The sequence below is a fragment of the Phoca vitulina genome, unplaced genomic scaffold, assembly GCF_004348235.1.
Source record: "Phoca vitulina isolate PV1807 unplaced genomic scaffold, GSC_HSeal_1.0 scaffold24, whole genome shotgun sequence".
NCBI lineage: Eukaryota > Metazoa > Chordata > Mammalia > Carnivora > Phocidae > Phoca > Phoca vitulina.
Genome location: NW_022589727.1, coordinates 22,138,499 through 22,147,391, shown reverse-complemented (window position 1 = coordinate 22,147,391; position 8,893 = coordinate 22,138,499). Strand labels below are relative to the sequence as shown.

General features: G+C 35.4%; 1 non-coding gene across 1 annotated transcript; it reads left to right on the top strand.

Moving 5' to 3' along the window:
• The first annotated feature begins 8,264 nt into the window (after positions 1-8,264).
• LOC116642894 lies at positions 8,265-8,399 on the top strand. The gene has a single exon (XR_004301423.1). It is a non-coding gene; the product is annotated as a small nucleolar RNA SNORA1 (small nucleolar RNA).
• Positions 8,400-8,893: the final 494 nt, after the last annotated feature.

Here is an 8,893-nt window from a genome sequence, read left to right as displayed (position 1 = left end):
ACTCTTATAGGCACCAGGAATAGAGCAGTGAATAAAACACACAAAAGCTTCTGTGAATTATGCCCCCCTCCCTATTTCATATGCTGAAACCCTAACTTCAATGCAACTGTATTTGGAAATAGGGTCATATGATTGGGCCCTAATTTGATGGGATGTCTGTCCCTATAAGAAGAGACACCAGAGAGCTCTCTCTGTGCATACACACTGACGAATGGCGTTTTTCAAACTACTCTCACCACTGGTTGTTCTTCCTTACCTCTTTTTCTCAATATTTTTCTTCATAAAATTCATAACTTCTAATATACTATAATATCTTACCTATTTTGTTTATTGTCTATATTAGTCTTTCTTGTGATGGCAACCCAAGCAGAGTAATATAGACAATAAACAAAATAGACAAAAAGATATTATAGTATATTAGAAGTTATGAATTTTATGATAAAAAATACTGAGGAAAGGGGGACAGGAAGTACCAGTGGTGAGAGTGGTTTGGAAGACCTCTCTGAGGAGGCGACTTTTTTCAAAAGTTGACATAAGTGAAGGAGAAGGCTGAGTGGCTCTCCGGGAGAAGAGTTTCCAGGTTGCTTCAGTCCATGCAAAGCCACTGAGGCAGGAAGGTGCCTGACATATTCACAGAAAGCAAGGAGCCAGTGTGGCTGGAGCAGAGAAGAAGGGAGAAGGAGGGGGCCACCTGTTCCTGATGTCCCTGTGCCTGGTGAGGAGCAGACAAGACTGTAGCTTGGATATCAGGGCAGAGGAAGCGCAATCAGGAAGTATGCTCTGAGGGATAGATTACCTGAAAAATAGAAACATTCTCTGCTAATGAGCTTAATGAAGTGAGGCTTATAAATTGTTGGTTTCCCATTAAACTTTATTTTCAAACTAGTCAAAAAAATTTAACAGGATACAAATCAAAATGATGTCAGAGGTATTAGTCTTTTTTTTTAATCACCTATCTTCATATCCACTGTGTACTAGAAAGTGTCATTGTTAGTTTTCAAATTAGCCAAGAACTTTTAAATTAGTCAAGAAATTTAAACTACACTATTTAGAGTTTTGTGTGTTGGGCCAAGTTCTCTGCTTCTAAAGTTGGATAATGATGGTCTTTCTTATTTTGTTAAAAACAAGTTTAAGGAATATAAGCCTTTCAACTAATCTCATTGATCTTTTACCCCTAACATCCTATTTTTAAAACTTTACTATCAATCAATGAATATCTGTTCACAAGATCTAGCAGATAACATATGAATTAATAAGTAACAAATTAATGTTAATATAAATCCAGAAATAGTTTATCATGCTAAGATGCTCAATCTTTTCCTGGACATATGTACTTATGAATATAATTTAAAGTAATACATGTAAAATGCAAATATAGTTATGCTATCAAATTTGCTCTGGTTCATTTATCAAAATTAAATAAATCAATAATAAAAATTAACTTGCAGAAACTCTAATTCCACAGTTTATCCCTTGGTTTCAGCTCCCATATAGGATCACATTTTCACTGCATTAACTTCTGCAGCATACTTACGACTAGAGTAGCACTAAGTGTGATATACAGGAAGAGGCTATCAAAAATCAGAGACAAGAACCAAAACTGGACTCAGGGTCTCCTGGCTGTGTGGAGTCTTTATGGATGGCTTGTGGGAACCACTCCAGATCACAGAGAGAAGAGTGGACCCAATCCAGTGGGATACACTAGGCACTAATGGTAATCAGTGAGGACAATGTGTTGATGCCCAACGGGGCATATGAGGTTAACAAAGCGTTAGTGCTTTAGGAGATCATTTCCCAAATAGTGCAATAGATGATCCAGAGGACTCTGATGCAAAGACCAAAGTCTAAATAATAGCTATTAGAAATCGGGTAGATGAGTTGTTTTGGCTTCAATATATTCATCGATAAATTGGAATAATTACATCTTTTGTGCCAATATCAAAGTGTTGCCATAAAGATGAAATAAACCAATGAATTTGGAAATTTTTATATTAGTTTTTATCAAATTAATAATAATAATATGATTACTTAATAAAGAAGAGTAATTAAACTAGAGAAGGAAGGAGGGGATTCTGTTTAATACCGTAACTAATTCATGACATATTGAATATTTATGTTTGTGTCCTTACTCCTAAGGTTATTCTAGAAATAGCTGTCTCTGGCTTCCTGGGCTGTATCTCAATGAGCAGGGGTATTTAGAAGTAGGAGTATGATGTGTTACCTCCACACATAACCAATAGCATTTGCAAGAAATATATTAAAGGATTTTGTTTTCCTCTAATAGCAAGTAGAGGATGTTTGACTCTGCAATAAGTCTGTGGGAAGATAAAAGGAAAAATGAAAATCCTTATGATGAGCAATATTAAAAAACAAAAAGAAAATAGTGCAATGTAGGAAGAGAAAAGGAGACATTAATAGTGAATTTACTCAGTTTTGGTTGGCTTAATAACAAATGTCCAAACATCAAATCAAAGTAGTATTTTTAAAATCCAACTTCACTTTATACTCTGAAAATAATTAATAGTCCAACAGAGAGGCATTTATGAATTGCATGGATTATTTATAAGGCACAATATTTCCTGTTTGCTCTCCTATTCAAAAAGTAGGGCATTTTTTATCTTCAGTCAAAAGGAAAGGGAAGGAGTGGAAGATAATATTATAAAGGAACAACTTATAAAACAAAAACAAAACATTAAACTCAGTTATTAAAGGAAATTTATACCAACCAAAGCTCTTAAAGTGATCTAAGTTCCCCTTTGTTATTATAAAAACTATGTAGCCTACCTTTGTCTGACAGTCCATCAACTTAATAAAAATATGTCTTTTGCAAATGCCATTAGTTTTCATAGAAGAAAAACCTGAAGAAGTGCATGACAGCATTTCACTGCATGAATTCGGTAGGATTATAGGGTCTTTACACTTCAGGAAAAGCCCTAGGTCACACAGAATTCCCTCTGTTAACAAGGTAATTCCAAAGTACATGCATGAAATAGTCTTATTAATCCTATCTGGCCTTTTCTCAGTGTTCCTACACCTAAAATATTCAAATCTGCCTTGTTTTACAATTAAGTCTTGGCTTTGCGTCTTCTGGGTCATACCCTCAGCCCACTATTCTCTTACCACAATAATACTTAAAAAGAAAACAAGACTACAGTTTACCTGTTTTAGTTGGTGTGGTTTTCTATCTAGTAGGAGGCTGTATGTAAAAGATGAAAGAGTCTGAATTTAAACTATAATTATACCATTTATTATTCTCATGAACTTGGGAATTTAAAAAAAAAAATCTCTGACCTTCATTTCCACATCTGTAAAGTTGCTATAAGAGTTAGTAACAGTGTATCTATATGCAATGCCTGGCATATATTAGTATAAAACAAATAGCACTGTTATATTTTATTGCATTTCTACAATTAAGTTAAAAACTCATAATCTGGAACTACTAAGTAAGTCTAGGTAAAATTATGAAATCTTAAAACTTTCTACTATAAACACATTAAAATGTTTTCACATGAATTATCTCACTTGTTTCTTCCCCTAAAAAACTGTAAGGTAGACAGGACAGATATTATTTCATTTTAAAGATGAGGAGATGGGTTCAATGAGTTGTTCAAATTGCTACTATATAGGAGATCAAAGAGGCAAATTCATGTCTTATGGTACTGAGCACTCCCCACTATGTTATTGAAAATAGCAGCAACTAGAGGGTTTTATGGTCCTTTCTCTTAAAATCTTCCATATTTCAGTTGATGGCAACTTTATCCTTCCATGTAGTGACCAAAAACCTTGGAATCATTCTTTATTCCCCTCTATCATACTATCATAGTTCACATTAACTCAACCAAGATTTTTTAAAAATTTATCTTCAAAATACATCCAGATTTCTTTTAATTCTCACCACCATCACCAATGGTCATCTGTCTTTTGAATTTCTCCCAAATTTCTACTCTTACAACTCAGCACTCCCAACCATGGTCCCTTATCAACACAGAAGCCAGAGTTACTCTTTAATAATACAAGTAAGCTCATGTGACTGGTTCTCTCAAAACCCTCTAATGACTCAATTTTGCTGTAAACACCAACGTCTTTGCAATGGTCTAGAAGGCTGTATATTACCTGACCCCAATTAATTCCTTACTTTCCCTCCCATTTTCTTTGCTCTACTCCCATAACAACTAATCTTTCCCTGAGGGCCCAAGTGAGACCCTCTGGAATCCTCTTTCCTCAAGTATTTTCACAGTCAATTTCTTCACCTTCTTCAAAGACCATGTCTTTTCTAAAATGTCACCTTCTCAATGAGGTTTACCCCTGGCCTCCCAGTTTAAAATTAGAACTTATCCCTCAGGAAGTTCTGATTCCTTTACCATGATCTATTTATTTTTATTTCCATAGTATTTTTCTCCTTCTGACACACTATATAACTTATTAAGTGTATTAGCTACAGTCTGACTCCCACTGACAAAATTTAGTCCCCATGAGGGTAAGGACAAGTGCCTAGCAGGTAAGCAAGTGTTGCCTAAATGAATACTGCCTTCTGATTGCCATCTCACTTTTAGAACAAAACCCAAACACCTCCTCCCAAACACACACACACACACACACATACACTCTCACCACACACATACGTGGCTACTTCTGACAGACCTAGTCTTCCTCGGCATTACACCACAGTTTCTCAAAATACTGTTCATGTATCAAAATCTTCTTAGAATCAAATTACAAAGGATTATTGATTGAAAGAATAAATTCTTAGCGCCCCCTCCAGAAATGCTAACTTAGAATTTTTTGGGATGAGTTTTATGAATATGACCTATTTGCACGCTGGAGCTTGAGACCATTGGTTAGCCCTATGTCTCTTCTCCTTCTGTTTTCCTCCATCTTAGCCATAGTCTTTCTTGCAAATATCTGTAAAACCAAACCAGGCATCACCTAAAGCACCAATAATTGAAACATCTACCAAAGAAATCTTCTCCCACTTTCTCTATTCCACTCTGAAAAACAAAAAGCATTGATATAGGTCAGGGTCAAGTGCCAGGTCAAAAAGTTTTAGTTCATGACAGAATTAAAATAATGTGGCAGCCATGTCACATGTCCATTTTGAAGTAATCTTTTTATATTTCTTTTGTTTTCTATTCTGCTTGTTAGGAATAATTTTCTCTTATGCAACTAACAATCATCTGTCCTCCTCCATCTCTCCTTATCACCACTACCACCTCAAGAAAACCTACAAGGGATCCATAGGCTGGCTATGCTCTAGATTGTGGAAAGAAGCCTGTTTTTTCCCTTGGCTCTGATTCTCTTTGCCTCATCTCATACTGTACTGGTGAGACAGGATGAAGAGATCAGGAGCTTGGCCTAGATCAAAGGAACTAAGAATTATTTAAATTCTTAGACCAGAAGCATATATATGATTTAATCCAGCTTCTCTGTTCTAGGTGTATCAAATAGGAAAAGGGTCTTTAACTTAGACCAATGGAAGAGCTTTGGAGAGTCCAAGAACTCCGTAAAGTTGATTCACAAAATGTATTTTTTGTATTTCTTATTTTTATGATAACAGGTTACAATAGCTTTCCTCAAACTCAAAATATTCTGAAACTCAAAAAGATTAAAAACCACTTCCATTAGGATTCAGTTTTCATTATAATAATGTCCTCAAAGAAGATCCTGTTTGCGTAAACAAAGAAGTGTTCATATTTTCCTTGCAAAAGTATTCTTATTAAATATCCTTAATTCTGCTCATTGCCAACATCCATCACCACTCCAAGATAATATCCTTGTATTTTGACTTCTCCATTTTGAGATTCAATCCTAAGAAATGAACAAGCAGAGAATTCCAATGTCTTTGGACAGCCTACTTTGAGCAGTACTTTGACTTCAAGCCCAGAATCTATCACCAAATCCTCAAATTCTATCAATCCTAGAGTTTGTCTTTGAAAGATTATTTGGTAATGAGAAAACATGAGACATTCTTCACAAAATAAAAATTTAACTTAAGTACATAAATTCATTCTTCAATTTTTTTTATTTTTTTATTATGTTAGTCAGCCTATGGCCCTAGCAGCCTGATGGCAGCGCATCTATTATGTTAGTCACCATAGAGTACATCATTAGTTTTTGATGTAGTGTTTCATGATTCATTATTTGCATACAACACCCAGTGCTCATCACAACACGTGCCCTCCAAAAGTAAATTTAAAATTAACTTTAAAGACACAAAAATATCCCATGCTCATGGATCAGAAGAATAAACATTGTTAAAATGTCTATGCTGCCCAGAGCAATCTAAACTTTCAATGTCATCCCTATCAAAATACCAATGGCATTTTTCCAAAGTGCTGGAACAAACAATCCTAAAATTTGTATGGAACCAGAAAAGACCCGGAATCACCAAGGAAATGTTGAAAAGGAAAAACAAAGCTAGGGGCATCACGTTGCTTGATTTCAAGCTATATTACAAAGTTGTGATCACCAAGATAGCATGGTACTGGCACAAAAACAGACACATAGACCAATGGAACAGAATAGAGAGCCCAGATATGGACCCTCAACTCTATGGTCAACTAATCTTCGACAAAGCAGGAAAAAATATCCAATGGAAAAAAGACAATCTCTTCAATAAATGGTGCTGGGAAAATTGGACAGCTACATACAGAAGAATGAAACTCGACCATTTGCTTACACCATACACAAAGATAACTCTAAATGGATGAAAGACCTTAATGTGAGACAGGAATCCATCAAAGTCCCAGAGGAGAACACAGGCAGTAACCTCTTCGACATCGGCCACAGCAACTTCTTTCAAGACATGTCTCCAAAGGCAAGGGAAACAAAAGCAAAAATGAACTTTTGGGACTTCATCAAGATAAAGAGCTTCTGCACAGCAAAGGAAACAGTCAACAAAACAAAGAGGCAACCCATGGAATGGGAGAAGATTTTTGCAAATGACACTACAGATAAAGGGCTGATATCCAAGATCTATAAAGAACTTCTCAAACTCAACACCCAGAAAATAAATAATCAGTCAAAAAATGGGCAGAAGACATGAACAGACACTTCTCCAAAGAAGGCATATAAATGGCTAACAGACACATGAAAAAATTGTTCATCATCATTAGCCATCAGGGAAATTCAAATCAAAACAACATTGAGATACCACCTTACACCAGTTAGAATGACAAAAATTGACAAGACAAGAAACAACAAATGTTGGAGTGGTTGTGGAGAAAGGGGAACCCTCTTACACTGTTGGTGGGAATGCAAGTTGGTACAGCCACTTTGGAAAACAGTGTGGAGGGGCCTCAGAAAATTAAAAATAGAGCTACCGTATGACCCAGCAATTGCACTCCTGGGTATTTACCCCAAAGTTACAGATGTAGTGAAAAGAAGGGCCATATGCACCCCAATGTTCATAGCAGCAATGTCCGCAATAGCCAAACTGTGGAAAGAGCCGAGATGCCCTTCAACAGATGAATGGATAAAGAAGATGTGGTCCATATATACAATGGAATATGACTCAGCCATCAGAAAGGGTGAATACCCAACTTTTGCATCAACATGGATGGACCTGGAGGAGATTATGCTAAGTGAAATAAGTCAAGTAGAGAAAGTCAATTATCATATGGTTTTACTTATTTATAGAACATAAGGAATAGCATGGAGGACATTAGGAGAAGGAAGGGAAAAATGAATGGGGGAAATCAGTGGGGGAGAAGAACCATGAGAACCATGAGAGACTATGGACTCTGGGAAACAAACTGAGGGTTTTAGAGAGGAGGGGTGTGGGGGGATGGTGATGGGTATTAAGGAGGCCACATATTGCATGGAGCACTGGGTGTTATATGCAAACAGTGAATCATGGAACACTACATCAAACACTAATGATGTACTCTATGTTGACTAACATAACATAATAAAAAAAGCAATAAAAAATAAAAAAGTAAAAAGTAAATTAAAATTAAAGTAAATTTAATCTGAATATTTTACTTTCTATTTGTTTCCTACTGGCACATTAGATCTTTAAATAATCTGGGCTTTACATTAGAAGTAAAATAATTTCATTTCAGCAGGAATTTGCATTTAACTTCATTTTGTTCTTTTTTAAAATTTAAAATGAAATATAATTTTTCATATTATTGAAACATTTAGAATAAATTCATAATAAATTATTATTTCTCTTTTTTGTTTCATTCATCAACAAATGTTTTTCAAGCTCCTTTATTGTGCAAGATATGGTGTTATGAAGAAACACCATATGAAGAAACATTCGAAGCCTCATTCTAGATGGAAATGGCCACTGTCATTCATGGTGTCCAGAAATTGTTAATGTGGCTACACTGAGATATGGGTTATGTTTCCGTCACAGCAAGTTTATTGCAGTGGTGACAATGAGACCTGTAACATTTTCTGCTAGGTTCATGGAGTAGAGTGGAAGAAGACTTTTCAATATTAGGAACAACTAAGGAATAATAATTTTAGATCATGTGCCAAAATAGCAATCAATGTACTTCCTACAATTTGACTTCTAGGGCCCTAAAGTAAATAAATTGGATCCTGAAGAATACAGATGGGGAATTTCTGAAGTATGTCCATATTCAAGTGGAGGTCAAAGGAGCCCAACTGAAAGAAATCTGGATTGACAATGACAACTGGGGATTGAACAGAAGTTCTTTTTAGAAAGGCTATTTTGAAGATTATGATTCTGACTTTGGAGAAACTACAGGGATTGGCAGTGGAAGGAATCACATGTAAAATTCCTTAAATAAAAATTTATTGACTTAAAATTAAAAAAAATAAACATTCAAAAATGTAAAGATGTATACAATCTCAGTCTTGCCCTCCAGATGCTTATAATCTTATAAGACATTTGAAATGCATACACCAATACTCACAAAGCAAA